The sequence below is a fragment of the Nyctibius grandis genome (genome assembly GCF_013368605.1).
Source record: "Nyctibius grandis isolate bNycGra1 chromosome W unlocalized genomic scaffold, bNycGra1.pri SUPER_W_unloc_3, whole genome shotgun sequence".
In the NCBI taxonomy this organism is placed as follows: domain Eukaryota; kingdom Metazoa; phylum Chordata; class Aves; order Nyctibiiformes; family Nyctibiidae; genus Nyctibius; species Nyctibius grandis.
Genome location: NW_027167474.1, coordinates 376,834 through 395,133, shown reverse-complemented (window position 1 = coordinate 395,133; position 18,300 = coordinate 376,834). Strand labels below are relative to the sequence as shown.

General features: G+C 41.9%; 1 pseudogene; it reads left to right on the top strand.

Annotated features, from left to right (window-relative positions):
* The window catches only part of LOC137677207 (protein hinderin-like), a 149,653-nt pseudogene that overhangs the window by 6,236 nt on the left and 125,117 nt on the right, over window positions 1-18,300 (top strand).

The window sequence follows — 18,300 nt, the reverse complement described above, 5'->3', positions numbered from 1 at the left end:
GTCACAAACAAAGGTTATGACTTCAGGTGAGAATTAAGTAGGATGGATGGTTCTTAATCATCAAATACCTTAATTCTATACATGCATCCCTCTAATGAAAAACAAGTAGAATATGAAGGACATACAGACTGAGTTTTTGGCAGTTTTGTTTCTAATGGATATTTTTCAGCATTTGAGGCATCATAAGTCCAGAAAAAAATCGACCTTAATATATCTATAGTGATGAGCTTGTTAATGCCATTATGCCTTTTAGCCATTTTTTTTTTCTTAAAAAAACTTCATGGTTTACAGAGCTTAGTTAACTAAAAGAATTCGGTGAAAGAAAATTGTATATGATCAATCTGAGGATTCAGTATTTTTGTGATCTCTTTTCAAGGTACAGGTGAAAGCACATTTGCCATATTCCCTCTAAGAAAAGCAACTAGAATATAGTGTGCTTGCTCTTAAAAAATATTCAGTCTTTTAGAATTAAATGTTCGATATTTACAGCTAAATCTCTTAGCATCACCGTTCTGTTTCAGTTCTAGGTATATAATTCACTTTTGCACTTGATAACAGGGTAATTTATGTACTACAAGCTATAAAAATTTGTTTAGCTAAGCTCAAATACCCTTTGCTTCATTGTCAGAGGCTCTAAACTAGTTCATTCTTAACATCATGACAGTTTAAAAAAAACAATACAACTAAAATCCATTTCCAGATAGTGTTTATTTTTGTCTGTCCTTCTGCATGGGTGGATGCTGTTAGGTCCATTCCGAGCTGCTGAAAGTACTGTCATTGAATGACAAGTAAAAGGTCTGCCATTTGTAATTATTGGCTATTAACTCTTCTGCTCTTTTAGCAAAATAATTAATTGATCCTTTTTTTGGCCACACTGCATCAACTGCATTTTAATTTCCCACATCTCCCTCTTTAGCCTCAGTAAGCACAGTAATTTCAGTTTGCAGTTTCTCTCTACGTGAAATAGTTGTCGGCTGTCAAAAATGGTGTGTGTGCAGGGAAGGGGCAGTTCAGTGACTCCTCCTGATGTCAGCCACACCAGAGTAGACAATATGGGTAAATGTGGAAACAGGAATTTTATTCAAATAAAAAGGGAGAAGTACCACTATTGTTGACTTTTCTGTCTTCATTGGAGAGAAAGAAAAAGGTGGGGTAATCTATTAAAAATGGACATCATCTGTGGGCCCATAGTTTCAGGAGACACAACCACCTCAAGCGAATTCTACGTTTTATGCAGTTTACACATGATGCTTTGAGCTCCGGTGCTGCTGGACCTGTAACCTGAGCCCAACAGGCAAGTTTGTTTGGACACTGTGACCATTTCCTTAAGGGAGCTGGTCCTTGGAAATCAGCAAACGAATTTTTTTCTAATCTTTTTCCCATGGAAACCCTTAGAAGCAAAGGCACTGGACATAAGTCAGCCTTCCAATAAAAAGTATATTTGAAACTGTGAAAACAGTTGTGAAAGCTTCTGCTTTCATGTGATTAAATGCCCATTTGTAGACACAACTCACCTTTTTGTGGTAAGTTCCTGGTGTGATGATTTGACCAGCTGCAAAACCAGCTACGTTTTCAGGTTTAGAGGCCACGTACCTGGTTCAGAAGATGTGCCCATTGATGAAGCACCTGGGAACTTGCTCTGATGATGAATGGCAACAGCATGGGGCTAAGGTAATTTCTCTCTTCGCTAAGCACTTCACAGTGTCGGTATATCTTCTTGACAGTGTGCTGTTGGCTGCCAAGTGTATTTGTTCATGTGTTTGTTTCAGATTAAGAGCTTTTTTCTGCAGGAAAGGTAAATTCATTGCTGATGCATTTTATGAGTCAACTCAATTCATGCTGAGCTGTTATTACTCAAGGTTTAAGGGTTGACCTCCTGTAGAGGCCTGAGGTTTAGTGTGTCATCTCTGAGGACAGTAACCTAGCCTAGTGCAAAATGGAGTTTTCACAAAATCTTAGCTTTTTTTCTTTCTTTAGGTCCTGCTTGTTATTTTTTCAATTAAGATCAGAACATCTCCTTAGCCTTGATTTGGATCTGATGTAAAAAATACTTTATCCTTTAACTCCCAGATAGAAATGATCTTTTACAATTGGTGACAGTTACTTGTTTTTTAAACGATGCTGTGTTGCCTTCTGCTTCAGTGTGATCAGAGCAAACTACCACTGAAATAACTGGAAGTAGAGTTAAGCCAATATTTATCTCTATCTCAATTTTGCGTGCTATTTAAGACTTTAATCAATATATTATGTGTTTTCTTTCTGACCTACCTTGTCACATTTCCTGTTAACACTGGAAGAAGATTCAGGCTTATTAGAAAAGCAACAAATAAAAACTGTGGATTTGATAGATTTTTTCCCTTTCTCAAAAAGTAACAGCTTCTTGTTCTGTACTTTAACTATAGATGTTCTTTTGACCAAAGTATCCCGTTTGGTGGACAAGAAGAGGCTGTCCTTTGAATGGCCCCTTCTTTAGTGACAAAAGAAGACTTAAAATAATAAGCTTTTCTCTCCACTATGAGTATACTGGAAGAACTGTTAATGTATTTATAAACTAAGGGTGCAATACTTTATTTTTTTGTATTTTTTTAACATCAAGTGATGATTGTTTTTTTTTTTTGAGATCCTCACTGAAAACGGTTAAGTCTTCTTTCTCCAGAACAACAGGAGTTGTTGGTTTCCTTGGAATACTCACTGCTTAACCAGGTGTTTGGCTGCTGTGAGTTACTGGCATATCCTCACTGTTCTGATGCTTTTTGTTCATTTTCACACTGACTGAAGTGATCAAAGTATGATCACTGTAACAAAAGAGAGAGAGAATGATGATGTGCTTAAGAGGCAGCAGCATTATGCCCCTTGGAGGAAAAATGTAACCTAGAACATCTGTAGGGCTTCTTGGCAACAGTTTACCAAAAACCTGCAAAAATCTACATAGCCTAACAGGGAAAATGAGGAAAACCTGTGCGTTAACAAAATGAGAGTTCCAGATTTCAAAAGGTTCCCCACCCTCTCTTCATTCCCCTGGTTTAATTTAGTTTAATTTTTCAAAGTCAATATGCGTTTGTGCAGTCTCAAGTTGCCATGCCAGCTGGTTCCAAAGTTTGGCAGCAAAACACGTGGCAGTTTTTCTTCCTGTATGGCATCTTCAGTTTCGCAAAGGTGACCAGATGAATGGTCCCTAAATAATTTACTCTAATGTAAGGCTGAAAGAGGCTACAAGTCCATTTGTCTCTTTTATGCATTTGAATATAAGTGTTTTTTCAGTATCAGTGTCAAGTGTGTGGCTAGAGCTTAGAAAGGAGGAACAGCTGGTAGGAATACATCCTTTCTTTAACAGTCTCTTTTTTAATTTTTTGTTGTTGTTGTTATTTGTTTTTAAATGACCTGCCAAATGGTTCTTGTCATAGCAAATGTTATCAGAGCCCTAATGGAAAGCCAGCCTCTCTGACTTCCAGTTCATACATGAGAGCTCTCTAGCAAACTCACAGCATGAAACTTGATTTTGGTCTTCAAATAAGCAAAACAGCTTAAAAATATCCTGGTATTTCAAAGGAAAGGGAGAAAGTTTAAAATACTAAACTTGCTGAGGTGAGGTATTGGAGTTTAGAAGTAAAATAAATAATATAATCAAGAACTGAAAAACATAGGGTTTTTTATAATTAACAGCTCATTTTGAGTTAATTATCCACAATTACGAAAATCTAATTGCAATTTATTCTCTACTGTCTGTGGGAAGAATCGTAGGCAAGGGAATGTGCATCACTGCCAGGCATAAATGCTATAGGATGGGTACAAATAATACAGGAGCCCTTAATGAAAAACAAAAAGCAAATAGGAGCATGCAGCTGTGCCAGCTATTGAAAGGTAATTGTAGTCAGAATATGTACTTTAAAAGGCATCTTGTCATCTCCTGTAGGGATTAATTTTTTCCCTCCTTGAAAAAGAAAAAAAGATTCCACAAGCAAATACAGTAGAGAGTTTGATTTCTGATGCAAATTTTGGTCAGTCTGGCTGTCTGTGAAAAGGAAAACTTTACCTTGGGGACTACTGCAAACCATAGCCGAATTTCCAATGTATGCCTGTTTCATTTTGTCTTCTAAATGTTGTTTTCCAATTTGTCTTCCAATGCACGCAGCATGGGGAATAAACAAGAGGATTTAGAAATCCGTGTTCGGTCGGGGGGCTATGATTTAGTGGCAATCACAGAGACTTGGTGGGACGCCTCGCATGACTGGAATGTGGTCATGGATGGCTATGTCCTGTTCAGGAAAGACAGGCACTAAGGAGAGGTGGTGGAGTTGCTCTTTATGTGAGTGAGCAGCTAGAATGGATTGATTTCTGTCCAGGGGCGGATCAGGAGCGAGTTGAGAGTTTGTGGGTGCGAATTAAGGGGCAGGCTGGCAGGGGTGATATACTGTTGTGGGTGTCTATTACAGGCCACTGGCTCAGGATGAGGAGGGTGAGGAGGCCTTCTACAGGCAGCTGAGAGCAGTCTCTCAATTACAGGGCCTGGTTGTTGTGGGGGATTTCAACTACCCTGATATTTGCTGGGAGGCCTACTCAGCCAGCCATCCTCAGTCCAGGAGGTTCCTCCAGTGCATTGATGATAACTTTCTGATGCAAATGGTGGATGAGCCAACTAGGAGAGGAGCGCTGCTGCATCTTATCCTTACTAACAAGGAGGGTCTGGTTGAAGAGGTGAAGGTTGAGGGCAGCCTTGGTTGTAGTGACCATGAGATGGTAGAGTTCAGGATCTCATGTGGCAGGAACAGAATAGCTAGCAGAATCACAACCCTGGACTTCAGGAGGGCCAACTTTGGCCTTTCCAAGCAATTGCTAGGGGAAATCCCATGGGACAGGGTACTAGAAGGTAAGGGGGCCCAAGATAGTTGGTTAGCATTCAAGGACTGCTTCTTCCGAGCTCAAGATCAGAGCATCCCAGCAGGTAGGAAGTCAAGGAAGGGTACCAGGAAACCTGCATGGTTGAACAGGGAACTGCTGGGCAAACTCAAGTGGAAGAAGAGGGTGTACAGATCATGGAAGGAGGGGCTGGCCACTTGGGAGGAATATAAGTCTGTTGTCAGAGGATGTAGGGAGGCAACTAGGAAAGCTAAGGCCTCCTTGGAATTAAACCTTGCAAGAGAGGTTAAGGACAACAGAAAGGGCTTCTTCAAATACATTGCAGGTAAAGCCAACACTAGAGGCAATGTAGGCCCACTGATGAATGAGGTGGGTGCCCTGGAGACAGAGGATAAAAAGAAGGCGGAGTTACTGAATGCCGCCTTTGCCTCTGTCTATACTGCTGGAGGCTGTCCTGAGGAGCCCGGACCCCTGAGGCCCCAGAAGAAGTCAGGATAGAGGAGGAATCTGTCTTGGTAGATGAGGGCTGGGTCAGGGACCAATTAAGCAATCTGGACATCCATAAATCCATGGATCCTGATGGGTTGCATCCGCGGGTGCTGAGGGAGCTGGCGGAAGTCATTGCTAGGCCACTCTCCATCATCTTTGCTAAGTCGTGGGCAACGGAGAGGTGCTTGAGGACTGGAGGAAAGCAAATGTCACTCCAGTCTTCAAAAAGGGCAAGAAGGAGGACCCAGGTAACTATAGACCGGTCAGCCTCACCTCCATCCCCGGAAAGGTGATGGAACAACTTGTCCTTGGTGCTGTCTCTAGGCACATCAAGGATAGGAGGATCATTAGGGGCAGTCAACATGGCTTCACCAAGGGGAAGTCATGCTCAACCAACTTGATAGCCTTTTATGAGGACATAACCTGGTGGATAGATGATGGTAAAGCTGTGGATGTGGTCTATCTTGATTTCAGTAAAGCGTTTGACACAGTCTCCCACAGCATCCTTGCAGCTAAATTGAGGAAGTGTGGTCTGGATGATCGGGTAGTGAGGTGGATTGTGAACTGGCTGAAGGAAAGAAGCCAGAGAGTGGTGGTCAATGGGACAGAGTCCAGTTGGAGGCCTGTGTCTAGCGGAGTCCCTCAAGGGTTGGTACTGGGACCAGTTCTATTCAATATATTCATTAATGACTTGGATGAGGGAATAGAGTGCACTGTCAGCAAGTTCGCTGATGACACAAAACTGGGAGGAGTGGCTGACGCGCCGGAAGGCTGCGCAGCCATTCAGAGGGACCTAGACAGGCTGGAGAGTTGGGCGGGGAGAATCTTAATGAAATATAACAAGGGCAAGTGTAGAGTACTGCATCTGGCAAGAACAACCCCATGTACCAGTACAAGTTGGGGGTCAGACCTGTTGGAGACCAGCGTAGGGGAAAGGGACCTGGGGGTCCTAGTGGACAGCAGGATGACCATGAGCCAGCAGTGTGCCCTTGTGGCCAAGAAGGCCAATGGCATCCTGGGGTGTATTAGAAGGGGTGTGGTTAGCAGGTCAAGAGAGGTTCTCCTCCCCCTCTACTCTGCCCTGGTGAGGCCGCATCTGGAATATTGTGTCCAGTTCTGGGCCCCTCAGTTCAAGAAGGACAGGGAACTGCTAGAGAGAGTCCAGTGCAGAGCCACGAAGATGATTAAGGGAGTGGAACATCTCCCTTATGAGGAGAGGCTGAGGGAGCTGGGTCTCTTTAGCTTGGAGGAGACTGAGGGGTGACCTCATTAATGTTTATAAATATGTAAAGGGCAAGTGTCATGAGGATGGAGCCAGGCTCTTCTCAGTGACATCCCTTGACAGGACAAGGGGCAATGGGTGCAAGCTGGAACACAGGAGGTTCCACATAAATATGAGGAAAAACTTCTTTACGGTGAGGGTAACCGAACACTGGAACAGGCTGCCCAGAGAGGTTGTGGAGTCTCCTTCTCTGGAGACATTCAAAACCTGCCTGGACGCGTTCCTGTGTGATATGATCTAGGTAATCCTGCTCCGGCAGGGGGATTGGACTAGATGATCTTTCGAGGTCCCTTCCAATCCCTAACATTCTGTGATTCTGTGATTCTGTGAAAATGACACCATTTTAAAAGATCTAGTATGAGAGCATTTGGGATACCGTGTGTATTTATAGTTGCAGACCTGGCTCTATTCTAACATGTTGGTTTTGATCACTCTGCAAAATATGCATCAAAAAGCACGTCAGGTTTATATTTGGTATTGGGGAGCCAATGTGGTGTGGAGACATGTTGGCACCATGTTAGAACTGTACCTTGTACCTGGACTGAGCCTGTGCCAACACGCTGAGCCTCTGATGGCTTTTTGGAATAAGAAAAGCATTACAGTCTCCAGATTCATTGGTCCCAAGATTTGTAAGACTTCGATACTAACAGACTTATATAACCCTAAGATCCAATAGTAATCTGCGCTTAAAATGCTTGATTCAATCATCACGTGATACAGATAAAGATGATTAGAATAACAGGACAGAATTTTCATGGAAAAAGATGGGTCCTGTAAGGATGCTCCCATGTTGGTTTCAGTGGTGATGGTTCCTAATCACTAGAGAAATCAAATTCAAGGACAGCAGTCTGTCAGGTTCCGGATTAAGATCTGCCTTAAAAGTAAATCTAGAAATAAAATGCAGTCAGTCCCGAGAGGGACTCGCCTGATTGGTAAAAAGTAAATTTAGAAAATAAATGCAGTCAGTCCACGTGGGACCTGCCTGATTAGTAAAAAAAAGTAAATCTAGAAAATAAATGCAGTCAGTCCACGTGGGACCCGCCTGATTAGTAACTCCAGTGCAGTCAGTCCACGCGGGACTCGCCTGATTCAATGCAGTCAGTCCACGCGGGACCCACCTGATTATAAATCACCCGGTATGCTTAACCTGCCTGCAGGTAAAGCACCCCCAAAATCCTGACCAGAAATAAAATAGATTCGTGATCCTTGAGTTCGGACAAAGCACAACCGAGGCACGGTATCAATAAACTTAACTTTTACTTTATTAAGTCCAACAATGAGGCAACTTAGTGAGCAAGGAAGGGGGAGAGAGAGAGAGAAGTAAAAGAAAGAGAGGAAAAGAGAACAGTTGAGAAGGAAAGGATAGTCACCACCCTGGGATCCCGCGGTGTCCCGTGGGTCCGTTGTTGATTCTCGGCAGACGGTGGTGGGGGCCCGCGTGGTCGGGCGATCCGGCCTCTTTTATAGAGTTTTTTTGGCAGAGTCATGTGACATGGAGCCGCCAGTCAACAGTTCGCACCAATCACAGGTCCGAGGGCGGGACAGGTCCAGTTCCTGCGCTGTAGGATTGGCCCATTGCCAGGCTGTCGCCGGATGTGTCTCTCCGGAGGGGGTGGAGGGGTGCAAGGCGGAGACCTCCCTCAAGTCGGTGCCTACCTTCTTGCCTCACAAAATGTCGTCAAGGTCAGGTAGTCCGGTACCCCACAAGATGGCATCTGAGCACGTGGCATAGGACGGTTTCTGAGACAATGCCGAAAGAAAAAAAAAAAAGGGATCAAGGAACCGATCCCCACACAGTCTCAGAAGAACAGGAAAGGTAAAACCTCTAATTGTGTTTATTATGGAATTTGATGCATTTATGAAAGGCTTTCCCTGCAACATGTCCCCTGATACCAGGGGAGGTGTCAGTGACCCAGAAGGTCACCTCAGGATTCTTAGGAGTACGTGTATTTGCTCAGTTTAGTGGTTATTCATTTTCATTACTATCAATGTGAGAAGTTTGTAACTTTATGTTCTTTCATTTCCTCACTTAGAAACCAGGCATGATAATTTATCATGCCAGTATCCCAGGAATTGAAAGTCAGCATCTATCAAGTATAACTTTGTCAATGAACAGAAGCAACTGTAGATGTTACGGCTTTTATAACTCTTCTGTCCACATATAGGCACTACAGGATCCTACAAAACTCCTATTTTCTGTGCATATGTAACTCTTCATAATAACTGCACACAAGAGCGCAGCCTTAAATATCTGTTTCTCTAATTAGGCTTCTCTTCAAAATGTCTCATTAGTAGGGCACACTGGAAACCCTGTGAGTACCTACTTTCCAACTCTTATTGTGTCCCTCCTCTCCTATATTGTCACTTATCCTTAGCAAATGATTGCTCCATGATGTGATCCATGATCAGAAAAAGGGCTTTTGCAATTGCTGCTCATTTACTGAAAGCTCCTGTTATCAACACCTATCAGCCTGTCTGGAAACTCCTATGGAGGAGAAAGTGCTTATGTACCAACAGTCTTAGTGCAGGAAAACATAAGGACTCTTGCACCAAGCAGGTGGTTATCTGCACACTCGGACTGATCTCTGCAGCAACAGCTCAGCGACAGCTTGTTTTGCAGTGCAGCCCATCTACTGTAAAGTCTTTTGTTCTGGGTGAGCCAAATTGAGAAGGGATGATGCATTGTTCTTCTATGCCTTTATCACAACCAAATTGCAATCTAATTTGGGGGATGTTTGTTCAGGACAGCGCTTGCATATGGCATTTCCATGGGCACCTTGTGAATGGGGCTGGCTCTCAGCCAAGCAATAGTGGTGCTGGATAAGGCACTAAGACAGGCATTCACTTTGCTGTAGAGCATGTGATTCTCCTTCCAAAGGAGAGTGTGACGCGGCTTGATCTACTGGAGAAGTTTGGATTTAGTTCAAAAACTTTATTTGTCCTAAACAGGCTTTTGCATCATTCCTTATGGTACTTTCACTGGTGACAGCTAGGCAGGCTTTTCAGATGTACAGACGCTGTTTTGAAGGATTGTTTTTATACCTATGACTTGACATTTACATGACTTTCTTCTGTGAAGGCTGACAGCACTCTGCTCTGCTCTATAAGAAAGGCCAAACACACAATCACAGCATTTTGTCCTGCTAAAGCTTTGCCAGTCTGTTTTCTGTGGCCATTTCTCTATGACTGTCTGAAAACCTTTATGTTGGAATTTTCTTTGGATTCAGAAGAGAGAAAAGTAATCAGAGCTCATTTTGCTGTTTATTAGGAAAACTAAGATGTGGGAAAGGTGCTGGTAGGGAGTTGAAATATAGCTAACTTAAAGCAGAATGAGGACAGGGCTTCAAAGGGAAGGCATGAATATAATTTTAGGTGGAATTTAGCTTAGTACTCGCTACAAATGGACCTCTAACTGTGTATATTAAGTGAAGTCCTGACTTCATTGAAGATAAAGTCAGTATTCTGATTGATTCAATGAGGCCAGGGTTTTACCTATGGCTGGTATGATCTAATAGGCCATTGCTAATTAAGAGCATATATAGCCTCAGTTCTTACTGGTGTAATTAAATATCTGAGCACCAGTCACTGAGGGAATGGGGAAGGAACTGGTCTCTGAAAGAGTGGTCTGGAGAAGCCATGCTATGGATTACTGTACCCTGGTACAGCTTGATATATGGAAAAATTTTTAGCATAGTGGCCCATATAACTTCTCCAAGATGAATATATTGTGTGCATAATAACACGTAGATTGTAAGCAATCACTGTCTGTTTTCTGTGATGAAAAATCCTTTTGTTACAAGCAGATTTGATAATATTTATATTTCAGTTCCAGAACTCTCACTGGCTACTGAGGTGTTCCCCTACCTGTCCCTGCCCTCCTGCCTTTTGCCTAGAAAAATATGTGAGAAAGGAGATGGACTCGGTCCCAGAGATCATGGACCTGGTAGAGCAGGCCCAGAGGAAGGCCACAAACATGATCAGAGGGTTGGAACACACCCTCCTCTAAGGAAAGGCTGGGAGAGTTGGGGTTGTTCAGCCTCGAGAAGAGAAGGCTCTGGGGAGACCTTATTGTGGCCTTTCAATACTTAAAGGGGACTTAGAAGAAAGATGGCCACAGACTTTTGAGTAGGGCCTGTAGCCATAGGACAAGGGGTAATGGTTTTCAACTCAAAGAGGGGAGATTCAGACTAGATACAAGGAAGACATTTTTTTTGCCAGGAGGGTGGTGGAACAGGTTGCCCAGAGAGGTGGGTGGGAGATGCCCCCTCCCTGGAAACATTCAAGGTCAGCTTGGATGGGGCTCTGAGCAACCTGATCTAGCTGAAGATGGCCCTGCTCATTGCTGGGAGGTTAGACTAGATGACCTTTAAAGGTCCTTCCCAATCCAAACCATTCCATGATCTCAAAACTATAATTGAACATGCTGTCTAGAAAGGAAAGCAGCTGTTTCTTATTAATATGTACTGTATCTCAGCAGTGTCATTAACAGCTGATGCATCTAACATAAGCCTAAAAATGCCAGGTTTCATAATTGGGCAACAAAATCTCATTCTAGGCTTGAATATGGCCTTCAAGGTCTGTATTAGAATAGGATATTTTTCCTGCTTTTTAAAGGAGGGGAAAAATGTTAAGCTTAGATTTTTTTCAAGCACTCTATGTTTCAATATGATAGGCTTTAGATTTTTAACTGTGTTTTTAAGGTTGTTGATCTGCTGACATGAGCAGATTGTTTTTGTGGCAAGGAGTGGAAGGGTGATGGCGTTCAGGGATGAGAGATTGCCCTGAAGTTCACGCTGTTCTTCTCCTCACTTGCAACACTCTTACCTCCCTTCCAGCTCTACTCAGCCATCCTGTAGATTTGCACACCCTACACAAAGCAGGAGTGGACCAATCTCCCTCCTCTCTCCCTTGTGCTGCTCTGCTGGCTTGTACATCTTGACGTGTTTCTCCGCAGCTCTGCTGGAAAGAGGACTCCAGGTTGCAGATGGAGATGTGCTAAGGAGGGCCGTAAGCTCTACCTCTGTTGTCAGGGTTTTCCTCATGGTTAGCTCTAAGCAGACACACACGGTGTGTGCATTAATTTCTGGTGTCTCCTTTTCTCAGTGAGTCGAGTGTCTGGGAGTTGGTTCCAGTTCTCTTCCACCTCTGCTGACCTGCTTGCTGTCCAGGGGCCCAGCTTCTTCACTGCATCAGTTTCTTATCTTCTTTACCTTGTGGATTAGGGTAATCACACAGCCCTACATGATACATTGCTGGAAAAAAACACTTGAAAAATCTGAGGCACTTGGTAGTTCTGGAAGTAGGGACTTACAAAGAGTAACACAGTACACTTGGGAGGACTGGAAAAAGTTGTGGTTGTTCAGGAGACCACTGTTGTTGCTTCTTAGATCCACTCATCCAAAGTCTACAGTCATTTTCTCCCCCGAGAATATTTTTTTATTTGCCATGCAGACAACCAGCTTTCCAAACAGTCCCACTTTGGAACTGGTGGTTTTCAAAAGTGTGGTTTGATAACTCAATTTAAACTGATCTGAATTCGGACCCCTGCTGAAAAGAAGACCCTGTGATATATTGACACCTTCTTCTTTGTCCCAGCATTTGTGATACTGCTGCTTTATACCGAGCTGACTCTGGAAGCTGATCTGGCTGAAAACTCTCCCAGGCAAAGTGGCGGGGGGGGGAAGCAATTTTCGGCCTGTTTGTCAAACTTCATCTGAAATGGCAATGCAGGTTCCAGCTACAAAATCGTATTGCTTGGGTTGTCTACTTATCACCAGTTTTGCATCATTAAGTGTTATGCATTCTTGGCCTGATATAATTGCAGCAGATTGCACACATGAACTGTTAATTATTTTATTTTTAAAACAGAAATTGTGGAACAGGAAAATAACATTCCAACATGTTTGCTTTTGGAACTAACCTACCAGGACAATCTGTTAGTTTGATAATGGTTAAACTCGCAAGCCCTTGCCTCAACAGGGTGCAGTAGGGTACCATTAAGGCAGCCATTTGTTGAACATATATACTGGAGGCATGAATTGCCTAGCGCTTTGGGTTTCTGACTAGTTATATTGTAGTCATGTTCTCTGGATGCCACTGATCTGCACTGAAAAATGCATGGAAAGATCAGAGTTCAGTGAAAGGTGAGCATCCTAATTTGGCATCGATGACTGGGAACCCATCAGGTGAGTGCTAGGTACGGAGCAGGGAAGAGATGAAACCTCGTGGGCGTACACATGCTGATAGTAAATGTTACTCTGTGGCAAGAGTCTTAGCTGCTTGAGTTACTTAGCAATTCAATAGATCTGTAAAACTCCATTTGCAGACCAAGGCTACCATTATGTTGGATTGATTCATCAGGATGAGCAGCTAAAACAAGTTAAATTCTAACAGAGTTTTCCTGCATTAATTTAAAAATTTAAAAATTTAGTTGGCTCTAAATGGACATTTGTTTTAGTATCTTGAACTGACTTTCTTCTATTAAAGCAGAATAATGTATCTATATGGTGCCCTAACTTGAACAGTACATAAAGATTAGTAAATAAGACCCCATTAAAAATACTTAGAATATAAGTAACATGGGTCCCAATAGCCTTTCTAATGTCCATTAACGCTTATTCTGAGGATCAGAGCTCATTTTACTGAGCCATTTAGTCAAACTAATTATTAGAAAGTTAATTATTAGATTATTATTAGATTAGATTATTTATTATTAAATTAGATTATTTAGAAAGTTAATTCATGCATACTAAAATCTAGCTTAAGTAATGCAGAGGGTAGGAGGTAAAACTCTATGGAGATGATAGTCCTTTTTGTTATTTAATGATCAGCCATAATTAACTTGCAAATTTGAAATAATTAGAATAAATTAAAGGTATTTAACTTTGCCTCCCTAAAGAAAAATTCAAATTGCACCAAACGCAGCTTTAAATTATTCAAGTCTCAGAGGTCTGTGCTGGGTTTTTTTACAATGCCTTTTCTATGATGAGAATACCAATCTGCTTTTTGTCAGAAAGCATCCTATCAAGTAATTGTTCTTTGTGTCTAATAAATGACAGCTATTCTTCTTTGTAAAAGTATTTCAGTCTCTGAAGACTACATCAGCATTTCCATGGCATTTTAATTCAATAAAACAAAAGGTTAATGTTTTTCTACTTTTTAAGGAATGCAAATACTAGCAGTATTCAGTGGGTCCTGAATGACATTTAAAATTTGCCATTCACGCTCAGTGGGATATCGCGATATGAGCTCAGACAAAATGGGAAAAAAGTTCAAGTGTGTTTTCCTTTGTTGGTATGTCTTCGAATATTAATAAGGAGGCAGCAGGGCTGAGACTCGCTTCTTTTCTGGCGATGCTACTCTACAACTCCTGCCTTAGTATGTAGGTTAGATAGGTTAATAAGGTCTTTATTTAGACAGTCTTCTCTGTTGTGTAGTTTCAGGGAATAGCATGAAAATTCATTGGATATCGTGGTGCCCTGCAGGAGTCCTACTACCATACTGCATTTGAGTGATACATGGGTTGCTGGATTTGAAAATAGAGAGGACCTGTTTTGTCACTTACCCGTCTAGCTGTACATAACTGATCCCTTTGGACCATATTAGTTTTATTTTCCAGGTTGCAATAGTCATCATTCATTTTACTAATTATTCCACAGGTGAATCTATGTTCTGAAAGATTTTTGGTTTTCCTTATGTTTTCTTTGTTTAATTTTGGTACGTTGTTAATTATGAGTTTTTGTATCTCTCTGCGTTATCTCTTTCCCTCCTTGTCTTCACACCTCTTGGATTAAGTGTTTGTTATTTTAAGATTGGACCTCTATGCTTACTTGAGCAAAAATTTAGTGTGAGCTTTCTTTTACTAAATACTAAAGAACCAGGCTCTAATTAGTTGTTTAGTGAGCTATAAATGCAAATACACTTGCTTTTGTTATTTCTCATGAATTAGCTTCTGTAACTTCTTGGTGTCTGTTTCTGTTTGAATTGCTTCTGCCATAGCGTTATTTAAACCAAAACTCGTATTCTAGAGGTAACCACACATGTAAAAGGTATTGCAGTGAACCAGTCAGTAATCACCTCCTCCTCTACAAGCCAAAGGTCACTGTCTTCACAGAAGATCTGTAGGTTGTAATTAAATGTACTTTAAAAACTCTAAAAGCATCCAAATAATGACAACCTCAGTGTTTTTAAATGCTGTTAATCATCCAAGTACAGATGAATGGAATATCAAGCCCTGTATTATCAGAGAAATCTGGTCAAGTATCATACCTTTAAGCCTCTTTAAACAGTCATTAGGGTCCAAACCCACTCTTGCTGTACTCTGGGTTGCAGGAATTAGAAGGTTAATAATTTCATATAATTCAAATAAGATACTAATTTAGTCCACCATAAATTTTAATAACACTTCGCAATATTATTAGTGGCCCTAAAGTAAACGGAGGTTATTCAGAAAGTTTTATCCAACACTAGCCAGTTATTACAGGTCATAAGCCATTATATAATGTTCTGCATTAATAATACAGGAGTAATACTAATTGTCCAACAGGCAGTGGGCCCTATTAAACAATGGTTTATACAGACATTGATTTGAAAATTTTAATTTGGCTATCATTTTCTGATGGGAACATCAGATATCTGCTTTTTCCTCAGATGTACAGTAACTCAGTAGTATAAGCTTTTAGGTAAAAGTTCTTGTGAATCAGCCTCCACAAAGCTGTATCCCAAATAATACACTCAGTGGAAGTCTTTGGGTTGCCTGTTAAAATTGGTGCTTAAACAGGAAAAAGATTTGTTTAATCTTCTGTTAACTTAGGAAAGCTGTATGTCACTCCCGTGATTGCAAGTAGAGCAGTATAATCTTGGGATTAATTGTATTCCTTCATGTGGATAATCCAAAGATTTTTTTAATGTTTTTAATTGCTTTTTATGATGGTGGGGCTAATGATGTATACTGTTGGGAATCTCATTTAAAGCAGTAGTTGTTTCCCAGAGACAAATTTGAGAGAAGTAGGTTGTCTTCACTGAGAGAAAGATGGGTCTCCATAGCCTCCTGTCTTCCAAAATGTTCTGTGATTGCACATGTCTGCAGAGACTGAAGTCATGCTTGCTCCACATCAAATTTGCCTCCTGGCTCTATCTGTGCGTGTTTACGATCTTGTGCTGAAGTTCATCTTGAACCATAATGGTTCCGGTTAGCTTTCTCTTTTCTTACTCTACTCAAACTGCTGCACTTGCTGCAGCAGATACTCTCTCACCGGTTTGCTCATACATTCTCTATCTGCTTACAAGTACCTCTGTTCATTCATCTCACCTCTTTTTGTCTCATCTCCTCTCATCCATTTTCTTCTTGAATCATGTATCATCTGCTTCCCTTTTGCAAACCATGACTCCAGTTTCTCTTCACATATCTTCTCTGCTTCTTCTTTATCCTAGCAAAGTGAGCATTTCTAATTACTCTTTCTTCCAACCTTGCTCCACTGTGCTGGACAAAGTACTTTCTGTATTGTCACGGCTTAAAGCTGGGCCGGCTATTAAACCTGTGGCAGATGCTCTCTGTTATTCCCCCCCCCCCCTCCACCCGAAGGGAAAGGGAAAGGGAAAAGGGAGAGAGGCTTCTGGGTTGGAAAGTTAAAACAGTTTTAATAAACTATAATAATGAAAAAAAAGTATAATAATAATAATAGAAATAATCAAATATATACAAATATATATACAAAACCAAGATCGAGCTCCCCTGAAGTCAGCCACGTCACCACCGGCACTGCAGGGCAGGCTCTGGGAAGGCCCAGGCTGGGCCTAGCGACGGTCGAGAGCTGGATTCAGGAACGCACGGATCGGGATCGGGGGCAGCAGGAAAATGGACAGAGTCCTCTTCGGACACCGGCCATAGCAGAAAGAGCGCGAGACCCTCGTGATCCCCCCGCTTTATACTGAGAATGACGTGTATGGGATGGAATACCTTCGTTGGTCAATTTTGGGTCACCTGCCCTGTCCGCTCCCCCCTGCAGCTGCGACCCCCCCTTCGGCTCTTCACTTGTAAGCAGTGAGGAATTTAGCAGTGACCTTGGTTTCTCTAAGACTAAGTACAGCAAGAGCCTTTCTGCATAACATCCCTACCGGTGCCTCAGCAATAACTACAAACTTCGAGCGTTACCAGTCACTGTCTGCAAAGCATGCAGTTAGTTTCAGAAAGTGCAGTTACTTAGAGGAGACTTAGCTGAAAGGAAAAATCACTGAAGGAAAATTGGCCTGGTTTAGGCCAAACCAGGACATGTATCTTCGTCCCACTTGTCCTGTCCTAACCACTTAGGAAATCCAGGACCTAATGCTTTAGGGAATGTGCCAAATGCCACAAAACTCCAAATACAATTGTCAGAGTGCTGCCAGCTGCTGCTAACCAAAGACTCCTGATAAAGTAGGTTGGTAACTCTTCAATCCTTAGGCATCCTGCTTTCAGACATTGTAAATGGATTCAACAAGAGCTCAACCAGCAGCATGACAGTTATGCTTCTGGAGTGAAAGTGGGGGAGAGGGCTGGGTGCAGAGTTAAAAGGGCTGAATGCATCACGTAATAGTGTGATCTTTCTTTCCTCCCAGTGTACCTGTGTTGAAACATGAAGATTATTTTCCAAGGACACCTCCAGTGAGCAAACCTCCAGAACACCAGGGAGCAGTGGTGGGAGCAGTTCAGGGAAGAAAATGGTTGGTTTTGGTGCAAATGTGAAAGATGGGCAAACCCTTCTGATGCAAACCAAGAGGGAAGGCACCAAGTCAAGGAAAGGTAAGGGGAAGCATACTGTATTGCAGGGCCATGCGTGTGCTGATGGCATTTAGAAATTGTACATATGTGTTCAAGAGTGTATCAGAAAAATGCACAATTAGAGGGAAAGGATTGCAAGTTGCTTCAAAACAACACAAGAGAAGGTAAGCTACGTTTAAAGTAATAAAAAACATAGAAAGACTTGTAAATAGCAAGTGATCTTCTTGCCTGGTGTTTCTGATGGAAGGGAAAAAATAGCCCTTTAATCTCAAAAAGCTACTTCAACTATTCTTTTTCCCTTCCCAGCAAGCAGAGTAGAAGTGCAGTGGGGCTTGCTCTTGAAATGTAATCTTCTTCACATTCTTTTCCTTCCCAAGTAGTGGCTCCACCATCACAACCTGATATTTTGCCACACAGGGATGTCTGTATGGCAAGAATCTATCCTGCTCTTAGCTTAGTACCTCCACTTAAGGAGCAGAGAAGCAGTCTTTCTTAGGAAGAGAAAGGGTTGGGAACAAAAGCAGCTTGGATGTTTCACTGCCGAGCTTTGAACATAATCCTTGGTTCAATTATGAGCTAGCTATTTTATTTGAACTTGTCAGCCAGTTTGTCGTGTCAGCATAAAAATAAAGAAAACGGCAAAATGAGAAGAAATGTGGTGCAGTTCTCAAAGGAACAAATAACTTGTGTTATTGGTTAAGACTGTACCAACATTAAAAAGCAGTCCCCGTGAAGAAACTTTCAAAAGGGTATCATCAGCCTGGACCCAAACAGTGGCTGAGGTTAATCTCTTCCAAGGCACAGCTACAAAAGTTGGAAGCCTGTAAAGGGCTTGTGTCCAAAAAAAAATCAATTTCTAATTTGAAACAAAATCATTTTTGACTAACAGGGGTTCAGGATCCATTACTTTTGC